Source organism: Corvus hawaiiensis, chromosome Z (assembly GCF_020740725.1).
Source record: "Corvus hawaiiensis isolate bCorHaw1 chromosome Z, bCorHaw1.pri.cur, whole genome shotgun sequence".
NCBI classification, from domain to species: Eukaryota; Metazoa; Chordata; class Aves; order Passeriformes; family Corvidae; genus Corvus; species Corvus hawaiiensis.
The window spans coordinates 27,592,554-27,606,138 of record NC_063255.1 but is presented as its reverse complement, the minus strand read 5'-3'; the positions used below and the strand labels follow the sequence as shown (position 1 = coordinate 27,606,138).

Here is a 13,585-nt window from a genome sequence, read left to right as displayed (position 1 = left end):
AAGCTCCCTTGAAAACTGCTTAGGTCATTTGCAAATTCCAGGTCGAATTTTCTTGCTAGTTTTTGTTTGGGGTTTCACTACCTTCCTTCCTTACCTTCCTTCCTTCCTTCCCTTCCTTCCTTCCTTCCCTTCCTTCCCTTCCCTTCCTTCCTTCCTTCCTTCCTTCCTTCCCTTCCTTCCTTCCTTTCCTTCCTTCCTTCCTTTCCTTCCTTCCTTCCTTCCTTCCTTCCTTCTTTCCTTCCTTCCTTCCTTCCCTTCCCTTCCCTTCCCTTCCCTTCCTTCCTTTCATTCTGTCTTTCGTTCTTTCTTTCCTCTCTCTCTCACTTTCAATCACTCTTTGTCCCTTTCCATATATAAATATTTATTTTTCTTTCTTCTAATATGAGAGATTTATGAGTAGAGTCCTAGAAACTGATAACTGTTCAGGTCAGAATGGTTTACCATATTATACAGGACGGTATCTCCTGTGTTACTGGGAAACTACTGCTTTTCTATCAACTGTTGTAATTGTATCATTTTTTTCAAACCTCTTCTTGTTTCTTTAAAGACTGGAAAAGACAGGATGCCATCATATTTCAATAATATGATATGTAGAACATCATGTGATAAATTTGTCCGTGTCAGTTGTAATCTCTAGCTTGTCATGTTGAATTATTCCTGAGATGATTTTGGCTTAAGCATGGCTCCATAATTTTATGACAGAATCTACTTAGGACTGTCAAGGGAAACACTTTGATAATGAGGCTTTCCCAGTAGAAAAATGAGTTTATATTTCGTTACTGATCATCATGATTACAACCTTGGTAACATAGTGTTGACTTTATGGTCAGTTGTAGAGTATGCCCTTGAGGACACAGATATATCTGCAGTGTATTATCGACACCTAGCTACCACACTGATGGTAAATCCCTTGTTAATAAAAAAGACAAAACCCCTTACAATATGTCACCTAAGAAAATTATTATTGGGTTTTTTTGTTTGTTTCATTTTGTTTCATTTCATCTCATTTCATCTCATTTCATTATTTCATTTCATTTCATTTCATTTCATTTCAATTGGTCATCCTTTAATCACAAATTCATTGTTCTTCCCTTCATCAAAGACATGCAGGGAACTCTGAAGTTAACTCCTAGTGCTTCCAGTACTGTCTGGAGTACAAAGACATACCTCATGGTTTATGTGGTCTGACCTTTTGGATTTGTACTGGATAACATCAGCTGTAGCCATTGAGGTGAGAAACTGTTCTGAATCTCCATGGACTACTAGGCAGTAAAAAAACTATTTCTTGTTCTTTAAAATTTTCTGATTGTGGTAATTCCTGTGAGTATTATTATGATTTGCCTGTGGCATGAGCTACTTCTGTTAATTTTCCTGAATAATAATTGAAAATCTAGTAAGATTATTTTATTTGTGGCTTTATGAATAACTTCATCTTGCAGACATCTGTATTCTTTGTAAAAGATGTAATGGTATAATATTCCACTTTTTTATAATAGAGTAAGAAAACATTAAAATATTTTCTTATGGGGGAAGGAAGGCTAAAGATATAAGCAATGTCAAAGAAAAATGTAACTTGCAGGAAAGTATAGTCTGATAATCACAAAATCTTGCAATTAGGAAGTTTACCTGAGCAAAGAATATGCTAGTCCAGGTTTCTTGGTTAGTGTGAGTATTTTCCTTTCTTGGATATTGAAGGATAACCGCATGTACTTATTTAACTTATGCATACATGTGGCAAAGTAAAGTATCTTTTGCCATAAAAGCGTTGAAATAAATACGATTTTTCTGTACCATTTTTTTTTTATCTTCTAATCAAGTTTACTTTCAATCTATACTGGCTTCTGAAATAAATTGGAAATATGCATTTGAGCAAACATGTTCTTCTCCAGGAACTAGAAGTGTTTCTGCAGGTAGACCAGAATACTGAACCCACCTATAAAGGCTGTGTAAAGGTAGCATTTTGTGTGCTTACAATATACCTCATTCGGAAAATTATATCACTTTATTTCCTTTCACCGCAGAAAAATACTGGTAGGAAATTTGTTTTACAACAAATCTACAGAAGGAGCATTGTATCCACATAAAGATGTAAAGTCAGTCAATAGTGAATATGACTTGAGAATCACAGTAGTCAGTCAAATCCAAAGCTACAAAGTCTGAAGAAATTGTGGATGGGAGTATCACTACATGGCAAGGCAGCATGGCCAGGGGTATACTACTGTGTTATGTTCAGGCTCATTTCAAAGTATACGGGAGAGAGCTGATGTCTGAGAGTAGTAATTTGAAAAAAGTTGGTGGAGGCAATATGCAATGGACATTCTACTACTATTCTCTAATATCAATCTTTCTGAATAAAAATATATTTGCAATGACAGACCGGATGAGAAACAGTTTTCCTGTCTAGTGAAAACTCAAGTGGACAATAAGACTCCAAGTAACCAAATGCAAATTAGTTAATTTAAATTTCATATCAGTTACAAAAATAAAGGTCATCTGACAGTTTTAATTGCTTGAGCAACCATTACTCTTGGGACTAGGTTTAAAAGTGTAGGTAGAAATCTGGTGAAAAGAGTAATAAAAGTTCAGACTGGATATCTGATCATGAAAATATTAAAAAAAAAATTAATTGGATAATCCAGCAAAAAAACCCCATAAATTAATGATTAATCTGATTATTTCAAGGCTTTGAAACAATATCTTGCTGTGATGTTTGCTGTGGAGTTAAATTTTTATAGATAATTTTGATAAATCCAAAGTGTAGCATTTATTTAAAGAGACATGAAAGTAAAAATGATAAAATTGCAGTGTGATGAATCTATCCTTTTAGGAACACATGTTTATACAGAATTACATCTGTCCAGCAACAGAGTATTAATTAACAAATTATACTAACTTTTTGAACTCTGAATTTTGAGTGTAGTAGAAAAATTCCCTAAAATAAGTACTATTACTATATGCAGATTTTCTATACATTAAATATTTACGTCAGATGGATTTCTAAAAATTAAAAATTAATTTCTAGCACTTACAAGCTTATGAATAAAGACTTTCAGAAAAAATGTGGAATTTTTTTTGCTTCCATTACAAGGAATTAATCTTGAGATAAAAGCATCTTGTGAAATCTCTCAGAAAAAAAAAAAAAAAAAGAGCAAAAAACCAGAAATATTGAAATGCCAAAACAAGATTTTAATTCTGAAACTATTTTACATTAAGTAATGTGTATTTTTTATGTGGGTATTTATGAGTGAAAGTATCTCATTAATATCTAATTAATGCCTTTAAATGTAGGGACTGTATTATATTAATTAAAAACCCTTCTGTCTTGGTGTTATTGTTTATATGTTCATTAGCCATAACACAGTAGCTGAAAAATCTGTTTTGTTTCTTTTTCCACTTTTAGGAGAAATTAAGTATGTGGTGTGATGCATGTCCTATCAAAAGTGCATTTCTGTAATCCATTATCATATAATTTTCTTACTTTGTCTTTAACAGAGTTAATACTTATGTAATTAGCCAGCCTTAATCCTGTCATTGCACCTGCTCTTGCAACTGGCTAATCAGGATGTTCCTAGATATTGCTTTTCATCTGTGGCTGTCTCATTACGTGAGAGTATCAATTTGCTGCAACACAGGTATTGTTATACCATTTTGCAGATCAGTGAACTGAGCCACAAAAAAAATATGAGATAATGTACCAAAGGTCAGGTGTGAGTGGCAATGGCAGAACTGAAAACAAAATTCCAGTTTCCAGTGGTAAAAACTGAATCACTGTCAGAAAGATTTTCCAGTGGAGGAGGGTGTAATAATTTACATGGGATTTGTGAAAGAAAAAAAAAAGTGGAAAAGATGCTTGGTTGTCTCAAGTCATTCATAGCACATATCTCTCCTGTGACATATAGTGGAACTCTTTTATACCATTTTAAACTGGACTGAAATAAACATATATATATATATATATATATATATATATATGTATGTCTAAAGTCTATTCTATATATGTATTTTGTGTGTGTCAGTGGGTGTGTGTATTTGCTTATATGTATATTTATGTCATAAATATGCTACTGCTGCGTGTATTGCATTTTTGTTTGTCATGGATATACAGCTTAGAAGTTACTCAGATTAGAAATGAGGGGTGAGCGCTGTATCACAAAAAGTCATGTGGTCATTTGAGTGGGGAATGCATGGGTTTTGCTGTAACCAAATGGCAGTTCAGGTACAGTGAAAGAAACTTACAGAAGAAAGTTTTAGCATAAGTAGAAAGAGTTATCTAAGTATTCAGTCTTGATAAAGAAGGTCATGAGAGCATGGAACAGAAATGGTAGAGGCAATGTTAGCATTTATTTTTGCACTCATGGTATTATAAGGTGTGAAGGCAGCGACAGGGACAACAGCCTCAGGACAGTAATATGAAAGTTTTGCCTGGTAATATTACTACTCACACTCTAACATACTGATATATATGGATACAATGCTTTATTTTATTTAATCTGTTTCAAGTGTTTGAAGCAGGTAGGTGACATCATTCATTTTTGAGACTGTCCTTGTAGTTCATTGGTACTTATTTTAATATAGTTTGAGAAAGCAATACACTATAAATTCTCTCCAGAGGTTAAAAGGCCCACAAAGGTGATTTACACTATCTTTTTTTTTTTTCAATTTTCAGAGCAATAGTAGTTTAGTGATGGCTTTAGTCTATGTTAGCAGAGAACACTGCAGGGTGAATCTTTATGGACTAATATTTGTCTTGTTGTCATGTTTTGAAAAGGGTTCACAGACTACTATTTAATACTTGCTTTGCTGTTCATATATGGTCTGTGTAGCTAGCTGGACAATTATCTCCAGTCATTGTGCAGATTTAAATACCTGTCTAAGAGTACTTGTCTCACTCTGCAGGGTGTACTTTAAGACAGATTACTCATACTCCAAGCTCCCTTATTACGACCCTGTTCATCTTTTGCTTGGCATAATTATAGTTGTGCATGGAAAAAAGTATTATGTTAGATATAAGCAGGTTATAAATTTTCAGTTAGCTTCTGCAATTGGTTTTCACTCTCTAGGGAAGGAAATGATACTCAGGATGCTGGGGGTTTTTTTTTGCTACCATCTGTTATGTTTGTCTGTTCTCAGCATCCCTTCTAATCTAAGCCATCACCAATGTCCAGATGCTTGTATCTTGCACATACCTCAGCCTTGCTTGATGCCCCTTTCTCTAAAGACATTGCTTATCCATCATCTTCTCTCCCTTATTTCTTCGGTTCATTTGTGTTTCTCTTTCACTTGTATCTCCCTCTTCCTAATATATATTCCTGTTTGTCCATTTTGCAACAAGCTGCTAGTTTGTGCCTCATTTGATTGACTGACAGCAGGGACTATGTTTTGCTTTCTGCAATCACTTGTTTCTGGCTCCCTAATTCACTCATTATTAATTCATTGTGCTGGAGAAGACAGCTCAGATGGCTCCCTTCACTGGTTTTTTTTATGTGCTCAAATTTTCCTAGGCCTCTATAAAGACTTTTTTCTAGAAAGTCACCATCTTTCTGTGCACCTTTCACAAAATTGATTCCAAGTTCCTGCAGCATTTCATTATCACTGTCTGGAGATTTAATTTCAGTTTTAAACAAGAGACAGCAAGCACTCCACAGCTTTAACTGTAAATAACTGCAGTTCCAGTACATTACAAAGTTAAGTACTATAAATTAGTGGATTAATGGTGATCTACATCAGACACTATTCTGGCCCCTACAAGATGACTTTAAGTGAAGTGTGCTTGGAAATGTGTATCTGTAGCCGTAGAAGTGTCCTTTTGCTGAGTTTATTTCTCAAATCTCACAGTCTGTTCTGATTCTGAGTGTAAAATATCCCATCATGAGTAAAATTTTCTAGTAGATCATGTTCTAGGTGGATTTACAGAGAAGGACTTGTGCCAATAAGAATTTTAGAGTGGTTGGACTGTTAGAGTTTCTGTAGATCCTGCTAATGTTATGAGTAATTCCCTAGTCTCTTGCAAAACCGATATATTTTCCCAAGTTCTGAACGTGACTAAGTGCATAACTAAAGGTTATAAATGGCATGGTAGTTTCCTTGGACCTTGATCACTATTCACATGGTAATCATCCATTTGCTTTTTATCACTTTCTGCCAACCTGAATCTCCAAGGCTGCATAGATTTATTTTTTTCACTAGTATGTACAACTTCCAAGTCCTTGTATGCTCCTTAATGAAAAAGTGGATAATGGATTTCTCACTCAATGCCATACTTAGTTAATGGGAATGAAATCTCCATGGGTGCATATCCTTTAAATAGTACCATCTTCAACTTACCCCTTTCCAAAACCAATGTTCCTGACATTCTTCTGTCTGTAGCTACATGCAATGAAACAGGGGGCACATCACCTATTGTGTTTCTCCAGTCTAAACTGTAACTTTGCAATAGTCTTCTTTCAGGCTTTACTGCTATAGAACTTGGAGCAAATAACGGAATCCATTATTAAGCAGCTTCTTTCAAAAATTGGTCTTCTGCAAAGGCTTTTCTCAGATCATTGAGAAGTTCATTGTGGAAGTTGGAAATTGGAAATCAGTGTGCACCCATGATTAGTGTTGATCAGGGTGATGGACAGGACTGATGAACTAGCTCAAGAAAAGTCATTGAAAGTACTGGGATCCTCCCAGGCCATCCTAGAAAGCTTCATACTTGATTTCTACTTCCTCACTTTCTTCACTTTTGTTCTGAAAAAAATTGATAATCTTCAGTATTTTGTACGCAAAAGTGCTGCATCCTCTTTGCAGCCCTGCTAAATAGGAACATATGTATTACCATACAGTTGTTCAAAATGTTTTGATTTATGTTCAAAAAGGACTTTTCAAGGAAGTCAGTATAGCCAAAGCACTGTAATGTCAGTTGGAAACTCATCTCCTGAAGAAAGCATTAGTACAAATTCCATTTATGTGAAGTCTGTTCTCATTTCCATTTCCTGGTTTAGGTTCATTCTTGTAACATATGCACTGTTACCTGCTATTTCCTTTTTGGTTCTGTATAGGGAACTCTTTGAATTTCCTGTTCTAGGAAACACTTTTTCCAGTTACTTTAATGTGAATTTTTTCTTTTCTTCCCTGTAGTGTAGCATAGAGTAAAAGATTTCATATAGCATTTTGAATTGGTTTTGATTGAAAACTTTGGTGTTTCAAATTTTTTGGTTCAGTTTTGTTTGTTTGTTTGTTTGGGTTTTTTTAATGTGTAGTAAATCAGCTCAGGCTTGCAAATCCTTACTTTATATATGTGTACTCGATTCAATTTAAATTTCTGTCAGGAGGAACTTTGTGATTTATACCTAAGTTTGGAATTAAGCATCTATCCTGAACCTAAGTGGGAAACATCCATCAGGAAGGAAAACATTGAAAACTTAATGCAAATAAGGAAAATATATTTTAAACAAAGTGTTGGTGTGAATAAACAGTATGTGTTCATTCCTTTGAATCCAGTTTGAATCAACTGAGCTTACAGCCTTATAGTGTAGATAACATCATATGTACCTTGCTGCATTTTTTTTCAATAAAGGTCACATTTTTCTGCAATTCACAACTGGTGTTGAAGACACCTTCAGGAGCTTCTAGATGCATCCTCCTTGTAATGTGCCTTGTGATGTATTATGCCTGGAAACGTCAGGAAACTTGCAGATGCAGAAAATTTAGATGAAGATAAGTAAACTAAAGATAAGCATCCAGATGTTTGATACTGGTTCAAATTAAGTATTTCATCCATTTTGTTTCATCCATATTCATTTTAATAGTTTGACTACTGATGATTTCAATATTTGATAGTCTTTCTTTCATCAACAATTTCAAGCATTCCCTACTTTGTTTTGAAAGCGTAACTAATGGGAAGAAAATTTGTCTACCATTGGCAGCCCTCTCTATTTCTGTGTATCTTACTGAAGTTACCTCTGATACAAGGAGATTGCTGAAAATATTTGATGTGGTGAAGGAGAAGTGTCTTCATTATGACTAGTTTCCTACTTTAAAGCAAACTAATAAATCATGCAGCTTTCTCCATAGTTTTGCTGATCCCCTTTTATCTCTTTAGATGATAAAGGGGGTTAAGGGCTCTGAGCAACTTGACCTAGTGGAAGATGTGTGGCAGGGGTATGGAACTGGATGATCTTCAAGGTCCCTTCCAACTCAAACCATTCTATGACTCTGTAATAATATACAAAGAGTTATAGCCTTCTCTTATGTGGTGATATTACCCCATTCTTAGTAACATTTTCCTGTGATTCTGATCAACATTCTATTACTCAGTTCTTCATTAGTTTCTGAAAATAAATATGAAGAACTCTTTCCTATATCCTTAGGCAAGTAGCTTCAGATAATATGTTTAACTGAAGCTGGCATATAGCAATTACTGTTGACATGAATTACTGCTAAAGAGTGCCGGTGAAATAAATGGTAAAATCCAATGTTTAAAATGTGTTATTGACATAATGAAAATAGTTGGGCTTCCTGAAGCTACAACTGAGCCAGCAATATGTGCTTACAGCACAGAAAGACAGCCATATCCTGGGATGCACAAAAAGAAATGTGACCAGCCAGTCAAGGAAGTTGATTGTCCCCTTCTACCCTGCTTTGGAGAGACCTCACCTGAATCCAGTTCCGGGGCATCAGTGCAAGAAAGACACAAAGGTGTTAGATTAGGTCCAGAAGAGGGATGCAACAATGGTCAGAGTTCTGGAACGCCACTCCTATGAACAAAGTCTGAGATGATTGAGCTTATTCAGCCTGGAGAAGAGAAGGCTTCAGGGAGACTTTACTGCAGTTTTACAATATATAGAGGAGACATGGGAAAAACAAACAAAACAAACAAACAAAAAAACAACCCCAACAACAAAACCTCAACCAATCGAACAACCAAAAAAAGAAAATCTTTTTCCCAAGGCCTCTAGTGACAGGGAAAGGGGCAACAGTTTTAAACTGAAAGAGGGCAAATGTAGATTGGACATAAAAAAAAAAAATCAGACATTGTGACTTATCAGAGACATTGTGAATGCCACATCATGGTAAGTAGTATGGTCAGGTTAGATGGAACATTGGGCAACATGACCTAGTGATACATATTCCTCCCATGATGAGGGTGTTGGGCTGGATGACCTTCAAGTGTCCCCTCCAACACAAACCATTTTATGATTCTATAAGAAGAATGCTTCCTGAGAACACACTTTTTGTATTGTAAACTGAAATATCTGTTTGCAGTTACCTTACCTAACATGTTCTGAAAAGTGACCAAAATGTTTGCTTATCCATTCAGCTATATTTTATACAAAAGTATTAGAAACAAAATAAAACAAAACTTCTAGAGAAGCCCTTCATTAGGGCCTTGACTGACCTAGGAAATACCTCCTTTACTCTTGAACTGAAAATCCCTGAAATGGAAGGGCACTTTGACAAATTTACAGATTGTTGCATCTCTTTTGTATTCCTTTTATCTTCCAGTGAAGCATCTCTCAACCATGCTAGAGTTAATGGAGATAGAGCTGGCTTTCCCTGAACTGCAGTGCCATGATGTCTTTGTATCACTGAGAACTATTAACTTAAAATACCTGTCATTCCGTAATCCTTGTGCGCAATACTGGGAAGGTAACTCTAGATTGTCCCTCCAGCTTCGGTCTGATGGCAATTAACACAGATGTGCAGAGCATGAAGACAGGCATATCACTGTAATTGCAGTGGTATCATAGGTCAGTTCTCCAGGGACTGCTTCTACATTCCTCACACAACTATGGAAGTAGTTCGGAAAATAATCCTCTACTTTACTGCTTGGCAAGAGGAATTAGGGTCCCTGACTAAAAATAGTCTCACTTTTACCTTCTTTTTTATGTAAGACACATGCTAGGTCAAAATGTATGCAAAGATCCTTCTTCCCTGCCAGACAGACATAATGATGTGTTACATTCCTTTTCAACAAATGTAGCAAGTTAAATCCTCTGCTGTGAGGGATTGGAGATGTAAGGAATTCACTGATTTTTTCTGTTTACACTACTAATCACAAGGCACAACACAGTTCTGTAAGCCAAGTTTTCCAGCCCCTTTCTCCAGTGGCAATGGAAGCTCTGTGGACCATATTTCTAAAGGCTGCCTTTGTAACAGACAGAGAGAGAAGGGAAAGCCTCAAAATACAGGGTAAAAAGAGAAGGTATTTATTTTCATAACCAATTATTTGCCTCTTTTGAAAGAAAGTGAAGGCAGGTACTTAAGGTTTTTTGTTTTGATTTGGTTTGGGTTTTTTAAATCTATGTAAGTGTCTCTCTGAACCTCTAGGTTTCCAAAAGCTTTAGTACCATAGTATCATCGAATCACCAAATGGCTTGGGTTGGCATGGACCTTCAAAATCATCTAATATACCTGGGTTTTAAGTGCCACACAGGTATGTAAATGTCATTAGCTTGTAAATGCCACTAGTTTATGAGTTTGGACTTTTTTATTACTTTTTCTTTCCTCATGAAAGTATCCCCTTTTCAAATGTTCAGAAGTCTGTAAGCTCCCTTGCACTTTATTATGCAGATATAATCAAAGCCAAGATTTATAACCATAATCCACCACTTCTATCCAAGTGAGAATTATTATTGCAATCACCACTCCATTCCCCATGTACAGATATCATAACTTTAATCCAAGTTAATAAAACTTCTCATCTGTAGAATGAGGCTAGTAGACTACTTTCCCATAATATTAGAGGATTTAAAACAAATGAGAAAATATGCACAACTGAATCCTCCTGGCAGTTTAAGCCACCAGAAGGCACTTACCTGAGGTGTTTTGATGTTCTTCTGAAACCCTGCATTTAGCTATAAATACCACTTTGCAGTTTAATATGTCTTCAAAAGCAAATATGAGCAACATAGTCCAAGAAGGGATTCAGGATCCAAGTAATTTATTGGATCTTTCTTTTTCTTTTCTTTGTTAAAGAATTATATAAGAGGGTTTTTAAAGTCAAACACTATTTCATTACCATGTGTGTGACATGCTAATAGTCAACCAGTTTCTTTTTCTGTGCTGATCTGCATAATTTCTGTGGGCCTTCTGTAATTTTGTCAGGCCATGGTGATTTTTTTTCTAGAGCAAAATAGAGTTATTGTATTTTGAATGGAAGCACATTGGAAAAATACTGGGTGGGGTAAACATTGAATAGTATTGAATACTATTCCCCCACCCAGAGAGTGGGAAAAGATTTCAATCTTTTCAAGAAACACAAGTGTGGTGCTTCTGGAATAAGACTAATATATAGTGTTGGTTTTGCACAGCCTGGTTTTTAATAGCAGGGTGGCCATGGAGGTGGCTTCTGTGAGAAGCTGCAAGAAGCTTCCACCATGCCTGGCAGAGCCAATCCCTGATGGCTCTGAAGGTGGACACGCCACTGGCCAAAACTGGGCCAATTAGAGATGATGGTAATGCCTTTATGAAAACATATTTAAGAAGAAAATCAAAACTAAGTGGGATGCACAGTTTCAATTCCAGCCAGAGAAGAGGAGGAGGTGAGAACACATGAGGGAAACAACATGGCAACACCAAGGTCAGTGGAGAAGGAGGGGCAGGAGGTGCTCCAGGAGCCAGAGCCGAGATTCCTCTGCAGGCCGTGGTGCAGACCATGGTGAAGCAGCTGTGCCCCTGCAGCCCATGGGTCCATGGAGGATGTAGAGATCCACCCACAGCCCGTGGGGGAGGTGCCCACGCTGGAGCAGGTGGGTGCCTGGAGGAGGCTGTGATCCAGCGGGAGACCCGGTGCAGAGAGAGGGCCCTGCTTCCAGGGGGGAGCAGCCTGTCCTTGGAGGGCTGCACCCCGTGGGAAGAGAGAGCCCTGGCGCTGCAGTTTTGGGAGGAGTGCTGCTCATGAGATTGGAGCTATACTGGAGAATTTTACAGAGAACTGTCTCCCTTGGGGAGACACCTCCTATGGTGCAGCAGGAGAAGGACTTCCTCCCCCTGAGCCAAGCAGAAGAAAATCTTGGGTGATGAACTGACCACACTTCCATGCCTTGTCTCCCGGCACTGTCGGTGGGAAGGAGGGAGGGGTTGGGAAAAAAAGGTGTTTTTAAGGGCTTATTTTTACTTCTCATTATCCTCCTCTGATTTTGTTAGTACTAAACTAATTTTGTATCTCTAAGATGAGCCTGTTTTGCCCTTGGAGTGTTTTTTCCTGGTCCTTATCTCAACTCATGAACCCTTCCATAAATTTCTCTCCTCTGCCCAGCTGTAGAAGGGGAGGGTGAATGAGCGGCTTCTGTGGGTGCCTGGCATTTGGCCGGAATTGGTACCAGGTTTGCTAGCAAATCTTCTTGAAATAATCTCTTCCTTACAGCTTTTAATTCTTGCATGAGCAAATGAAACAGGCAAAATATAGCTGTAGTGTTTCTGACGGAGAAACCACAGACCCGACACTTATTCCCCAACTGTGCTGCTGGCCATAAGCTGAATGCCTTTCCCCTCCTTTTCCTTGGTCCCTTCGGTCGTCTACTGTGCCTATTCCAAATTCTGTACCTTGACACAATATTGTCTTGGGTTTTGTGTCCCTCTGGAAAAAATAATGAGTAAGACCAGTAGAGTAAGAGTGGTTGGCAAGAGTGAGTTTTTGAGATAGATATAGATCAAAAGGCTGATATTAAAGAAATTACCTAGGTAGTGCCTCCCCTTGAAGTGGGTTTGATACTAGACCACCTTGGACTCTATTTTTTTAAGCATACTAGATTATGTCTTATTGCTGGTTTTATTTCTTGCATTCAGTATTTCTGTATCATTTTCTCATCTTAGATAGCTGTCTGACCTCTGTTAACTACAGTATCTGAGGTTTTCCCTATCTTTACTGTATTTCTCCTCATTGCAGTCATGTCATGCTATTACCTGTACTAACTGAGACGAGACACTAACTTACCTCTATAAGGTTGCAGATAGGGTTGATGTTGGAGTGCGAACTGAAACTTATGCTCACACATTTTTCACTGTGCATTATAAACTTCATATGTTATACATAGATAGGCGACCAAAGTTTACTATCACACTCTGGGGGTGTCAAGGGAAGTCACTGGCCTGTTCCTTCTTGGAAAATAAACCACTCTGCTAACAACCCAGTCTGAATAAAAGACATTTCTTCTTCACCCCTGCACTCTCCTTGAGGAGATGAATATGTGGTATTTCATAACATGCTTCCTGCAAAAGAAAAACGGTATAAATAAAATGTTCATATTAGTTATTCAGTAGCATAAAAATTCTCCCCAATTATTTTGGAGAATGAAAATAATTGCATCTAAAATAGGAACTGGATATTCAAGAAAGTTTGGCTTTCTTTGCCATCTTTGATGATCTATAAATAGTTTGTCATAAATTACCTAATAACAAGGTTTTTTTGCTTTTACATTCATTAGCAGTGTCAACACTGTGCTTCTTCTGGGCTTCAGTTCACTGAATCACTCCTGCTTAAGGACATTTATGAATGTACATAATAGCAACTAAAATCAATTGGAACCAAGCAAGTAATTAACTGCTTATTCAAAAATAAGACTTTAATTTATCCTTACAATTGATGTAATCTTCCCGTTGA

The 13,585-nt window shown here is 37.0% G+C and overlaps 1 protein-coding gene across 6 annotated transcripts in view; it reads left to right on the top strand.

Annotated features, from left to right (window-relative positions):
* LINGO2 (leucine rich repeat and Ig domain containing 2) overlaps positions 1-13,585 on the top strand; it is a 513,818-nt gene that overhangs the window by 302,633 nt on the left and 197,600 nt on the right. For 2 of the 6 annotated variants that reach the window (XR_007200991.1, XM_048292102.1), the window contains exon 4: positions 1,103-1,231. The exons of the other annotated variants lie outside the window; for them this stretch is intronic. The gene's annotated coding sequence lies outside the window, so the exon portion shown is untranslated. The remainder of the gene's footprint in view (positions 1-1,102; positions 1,232-13,585) is intronic. 6 annotated transcript variants of the gene reach the window in all.